Source organism: Teleopsis dalmanni, chromosome 1, assembly GCF_002237135.1.
Source record: "Teleopsis dalmanni isolate 2A chromosome 1, ASM223713v2, whole genome shotgun sequence".
Taxonomy (NCBI): Eukaryota; Metazoa; Arthropoda; class Insecta; order Diptera; family Diopsidae; genus Teleopsis; species Teleopsis dalmanni.
Window position 1 is genome coordinate 39,943,621 of NC_051846.1, and position 6,894 is coordinate 39,950,514.

The following is a 6,894-nucleotide window of genomic DNA, read 5'->3' on the forward strand; positions in this document are numbered from 1 at the left end:
AGAGTCCAATAGATAAAGCATCTAATATTATTAAAAAAAAATTATGCTAAGCTTACTATACTCCCTTTTTTGCCCCCGAAGAACTGTAAAAACACCTTACATAACTGAAAAATAAATACTTTCAAATGAAAGAGAAGCAAATGAGGTACTTAAATTAAAAGTTTAGTACCACAACTGCCCACCCGTCGAGTGTAGACAATCGCTTGGCCGATGTTCACTGAGTACATAAATTTTAAATGCTTTTCATTTTTCACTGACTTCAATCCTTCAATACGTCTCTAATTTACAGTATTTGAGTTATGGACTTGAAATTTATGAATTTTTGCGGTTCGCTTCTTATGTTAATAAAACTCCCGCTAAAAGCCGCAATTAAAAATTGTTTTGCTTTCAAGTGATTTGATGAACTGTGGCGGTACATCTTTTACTTGCCACGACTCGACTGTTGTTCCAAAACAAAATGGTCGGACTTGGGAGTACTACCATACATGGGTGCTCCACTGCTCTACTGCTCCAATTATGGTTATGTTTTGTTGTTGGAATGGAAAAGTTTTGGTTTTTTTTATTACCTATGATGATGGTCACATAACTATTGTCATTAAAACAAATTGTTTCAAAATTAAATAGAAAGAAAAACGAAACAGAAACAGACACAGACACAGAAATTGCAAGACATATTGAACAACTGAAGTTACAATAGACAACAGCCGACGACATCTTCACAAGCGGCGGTAACCTGTAATTTAACACGTTACCCGGTATTCGTGCTGACGTGAGGCTAGGCGATCCATTGCGGTGCGACGCGATGTATCTTCATTGCGCAAACCCAGCATAGTGAAAAAAAAAATATTAAAAATAGTTGGAATATAATTGTAATTATGCATTTGAAAAGCTAAAAGAAAAAGTAGAAGCTGAAGCTGAAGAAAAAGTAAATAATTCAAGCTTAATTTAAATCTTATTAAGATTTGCTTGCCACTTAATTTGCTTTATCGTAATCAAATAAAATTTGAATGCAAAGTATCTGCGACTACAATGCGCGAGATTATGTATTCGTCTAATCAGACACATGCCTGGATGCGGGCATTCCGCCGCTTGTTGTGGCTATTGTCTTGGTTGCCACAGATACACTTACTCGTATCTTGTTGATTGGAACTTTTGCTGTTGTTATTGTTTCCATTATTATTATTATTACTGTTGTTGTTGCTATTGTTGTTGTTGTTGTTGTTGTTGTCTATGTGATTGTGATTATTAGTTGCGTTGAATCTAGGAAATAACAACGAAATTTGTTTGTTTGATTGAAAATCTTTACTTCATGCAGCGGAATAAGAGTTCCGCATGTAAAGTCTGACATGACGTCAACTTTGTTAACTGCTTCGCTTAAATATTAGCTAAATTTAGAAATTTACACGTAATCACATAATCACAGATTAAATATTAAAAATTTTAAAAAATTAGTAATAATAATAATGAATTTTACAACTGTTAAATAAATAAACTAAAATATCCGAAAAGATACTAATAACTGTGCATTCAACAAAAGTACCAAATACAATACTTAAGTTGGAGACTTAATGGGAAAGGAATATTCATGATCTCGCGTAATATTTGTTCAATTTTAATTTGCTGTTCAGATCTCCAAATCAGCAGACTGGAGCTCCGCTACCATCATACCTTCTGGCACTGTGTCACCAGCATATAGCTCAGTGCTGAAATTTGTATTCAATAGCTCAATCAATCATAGAAAACTCACATATAGCTATCCGAGTGTGTCTACTTTATCATCACGGGTCACATCCCATCAGCCTGCACAGTTTTGGATATGACTAGACTGAGTGAGTCTTCTAATGTAACTACTTTTTTAACCAGCTGGTGGTTTTATGATCAAACCTAGATCACTTTTCCTCTCAACCCTAGATCATTCAACTCATTCCTGTAGTTTAAAACACTTTTTGATGATAATAACATATGAGAGGTTATGGGTTTCATTGAAACCTTTCTGTACTTACCTATTAACCCTAAATCACTCAACCCTCTCAACCATAGATCATTCAACTCATTCCTGTAGTTTAAAACACTTTTTGATGATAATAACATATGAGAGGTTATGGGTTTCATTGAAACCTTTCTGTACTTACCTATTAACCCTAAATCACTCAACCCTCTCAACCCTAGATCATTCAACTCATTCCTGTAGTTTAAAACACTTTTTGATGATAATAACATATGAGAGGTTATGGGTTTCATTGAAACCTTTCTGTACTTATCCTATTAACCCTAAATCACTCAACCCTCTCAACCCTAGATCATTCAACTCATTCCTGTAGTTTAAAACACTTTCTGATGATAATAACATATGGGAGGTTATTGGTTTAATTGCAACCAGGATGTCGATACATATATTGTCGATTTTATTACTTATGCAGCAAGCGTACCCAGTAATTTTTACTTTTCCTCTCAACCCTAAATCACTCATCTCATTCCTGTAGTTTACAATACTTTTTGATGATGATAATATATACGAGATTATTGGTGTAATTGCAACCATGATGTCGATATATAAATTGTCAATTTTATTACGTGTGGAGCAAGGGTACCCAATAATTTGCACTTTTCATATTAACCCTAAATCACTAATCCCATTTCTGTAGTTTACAACACTTTTTGATGATGATAATATGTATATGCATATATATGAGATTATTGGTGTAATTACAACCTGTCTGTCAATATATATATTGTCGACATATATATTGTCGTTACATATATTGTCGTTATATATATTGTCGATATATATATTATCGATATATTTTTGTCGACATATATATTCTCGATATATTGTCGACTAAGGCTTTAGTAACTCTGCTGCCTTTCACAAAGCGACGATTTCTGCTTGAATGACGCTGCTGTGATTTGACGCTTATATGACTTATATATTTTTATATATTTAATCCCTAATTTGGAGTTGTAAACTACTGCCTAAATATATATTACAGTTTAATGTCAAATTTGGCTGGGTACGGGTTCGACTCTTGATACTTACCGTCTCAAGAAAACTACTTACGAATAATTAAATATAAGAAATAATTCCAAGATCACTGATAATGAGTATTTGGCAATACTTGAAACAGCTGTATTCGAATATTCAGCCAGAAATTTAATTAATTTAAAATAATAAAAAATTTTGTTGTTGCAATTTGACTACTGTTCGTTAAAAACCTCTCTATTGATAATAATAGTTTATATTAAGAAATAAGTTTCTTTAGTCAAAAACGGACGTTAAAAATTAATTTAATATAGTTTAAAATATATTTTATGTAAGAATTTTGAAGAAAATAAAAACAAGTAAATGCAAACTATCATTTTAACCAGGGCTGTCCAAAGCACGGCCCACGTGGCGATCCCCGAGTTGATTAAAAATTAATTTTAAGTTAGACATTTGCGAAATGGATCGCGTTTTGACTGAACAAAAATGGAAAATATTGAAAATATAGATTAATTTGTGCAACGAGTCCATTAAACTTGGTCTCTATTGGATAAAATAAATCATTCACGACCGTATACAATGCATTCAACCGAATTCGCTGGACACGTACGTGGTGTTGATTTTATTGATTGTGACTGAGCAATCATTAAGATCTACTCGTCATAGTTCTCAACAATTGAACATTTCACTCACTTCTTTGAGAAGAATTTTCCATAAAGATATAGATATGAGTTCAATTATTTCAAGAGCCGAAATAATCAGCTCATTATTTTATAGTAATATTTTATATATAATGATCAGCGTATGATCATAAAATGCGAAGGTTTGTTCAGTGGGCGGAAGACCGCTTGGTAGATGATAAGCAGTTTAACCCGAAAAATCATCTTTTTATTTACGCCCATATACATCTCGGAGGTCATGTCTTTAAACAAAATTGTCACTTTTGTTTGTTAGGAAACTCACACGTCGTCAGAAAAAACCCAATACATCGAGAACGATGTTCTGACTTGATGAGTGTCAAGTGCGATTTTCGGTAGGACTCCAACATAGGATCTTATGATCTTAGAATCGAAAGAAATATTATGTTATAGTTAAATAAATTATATGTAATTAAATTTTGAATGTATTTATCAACCTGTTTTTTTAATAATGGTTTCTATATATATTTTTTATATTTTTATTTATATATTATTTATTTATTTATTTTTTTTTTGTTGTATATTTTTTATATTTTTATAAAAAAATTTTATTTCTTAGGTTAGGGTTAGCATTTTATTTCCGCTGTTAAATTTAGTATTTCTGATCTGCACTGATGAAACTCCAAACTTTTGAAAATCTTTGAAAATTTTTTTTTCAAAAAGAAGCACAAAATAATTTAAATAAAAATACGAATCCGAAAACAATTGTTCTGAAATGTTTTCCAAACTAATTTTAAAATGTCATTCAACTGCTGAATTCATTTATTTATGTATACTCGTATAAATGTTTTACATTGAAAATTTGTCTAACAATAAAATTTTATGCTATTGTGTAAATTTTTATTAATTGAACAAATTTTTTCCTCCACAGTAAATATAAATAGAAATAACAAAAATTTAAAGAACAATAAACAATGCAAACATTTCAATCCGAAGAAGCGTTTAATTTGCATAAATGCACTCCGAGTCTCTGCGAGTATCTTCTGGTCTCACTGTATCGCTGTCTCGCTGGAAGTTGCTCGCTTAAGTCTTTTGTTTGCTCAGTTAAGTTATTGTCAATGCTTCAATGTTTTATGTTGTTAACAGTGTCGTAGACGATTTTAGATAAAAGTTTTGTAAAATTGTGCATCTTGCATTTAAAGTTAGTCGCTTAAATAACTTTTGAATTTATTTAAAATTTTATGGATACATATAATATATATTATTTACTTACATATTCGCGTAGAATATGGTTTCGAACAATAACTTTGGCATTTAAGAGGCTTCATTCAATTGAAAATAATATAAAAAAAAACTCATTTAAATATGAACAGTTTAAAACTAAATAGATTTGTTGAAAAAATCTTTTGAAGTTGAAGTTGTTATAACAAAATGCGTGGGCATTCCTTGAAATATCTTTTTCATTCATTTTCTTCAATATTTTTTCGATAATAGAATTTGAGAAAAATTTTCGCACGATGTGTCCGAAATGATGTTTCTATGAAAATTTATTGCACTTTGTGGCTCTGTTAACTGCTTGTCTCTTTATTTTCAGTTTTCTCGATTGCTTGTGACGAAACAATATAAATTATGTTAAATTTAAAGCTGAGGATTTAATTTTATGGAGTACGAATATATTAAAATATATGTCTGCATAATAATTTGTTTTGAAAAATAAATTAAAAAGAGCATCTCGGATATAGTTTTATTGTTAATAAGTTATGTTGATTATACAATTATCCAGCGCTATTCAAAAATTAATTAGTTTTTTTTTAATGAATGCAGAACTCATAAACTTGCTCCACACTTTAGATTTACAATATTTTCAATTTAACTGTGTAAATAATATATTTAAATTAATTTTTATTTTTGATTTCACATATATAACTAATATAAGCCATTTTCACGAATATATTTGCTGTAACTTGTGCAATAATATTTAGTCTATAACCAATCATTAAAAATTTGAAATGAATAAAGTGAAGCGATTATTACTTTAAACTATATAATAGGTATAGTAAAAAGAAATCCATTTGCATGAAATTCAAGACTTATTTAACATAGTTGGGATAATCCAATTTACGTCAAAATTGCGCCATTTTGTTCAATAACTTGTTGGTAATTTTATTATATCACTCTCAGAGAAGGCCTAGTCCTTATTGGCAAAAAATTGAGACAGGCAATTTTCACAAGCCTTTGTTGACGTGAATTTTTCAACAGAAAAATCGTTTGCCACAACCAACCTGACAGTTCTATGAATTTGGCTAAGTTCCTAATATTGTAGGATGACAGCTCAGTCACATCGGTAAGGAAAGAGGTTTCCATAATTTTTAATCTTCTCCTAGCTAAAGATGGACACTGACACATGAGATAAAACACAGTTTCCTCTTCATTCTCAGAGCATAGATTATAAGATGCATAAGTTTCATACGAACTTCCTAACCAAACTCCCGAAACTTTTGGCAAGTCATCGAAGTCATTATTAATGTGTGTGGCCTGGCGTTGTCCTGATGATGGCAACTGCTTCCTTCAGACCGTTCAACTGTTGACAGTACAGTTCCGTATTAAAAGATTTGCCATAGGGTAGCAGCTCATAATAGACGATTCCCTAAAAATCCCATCAAACACACAAGAAGACATACTTCAAACTCCTTTTTGTGTCCAATCGTATGCGAATGGTTCCAAAGGGATTTTGTGCAATCTTTAGCTCTTGGGCCATTGAAACAGTGTTTACATGACTCGAACTGGTCGGACTCGACCAGTGCGTGTTGCGTAGTTCGATCTTTCACATCGAAATTACCAGAAGGAAATCAACTAACTGAGTCTATCAATTACCAAACTGTCAAAAGTTTGTTTAGAACGAAATCTCATCTTTCTAACGCCGTGCAGTGTAACCTAGTCGGACTTATACAACATAGGATACGAATAATTAAAGCCATAGTTTATGACTATAGCGATAGTCATAGTTTATATATGTTATATATATATATTACTGTATATGATTTATGGCTACATATAATGTATGATTATATATGAAATATGACTATATATGATATATGACTATATATGCTATAAGACTATATATTATATAAGACCACATATGATATATGACCATGTATGATATATGACATATGACTATATGTACCATATTTTCTGTAATAATACTGATTATTTGAAATAAAATAAGTTATTTGTTTATTAATAGCAATCAGTTTGTTCCAGATTCGATTACTGTGT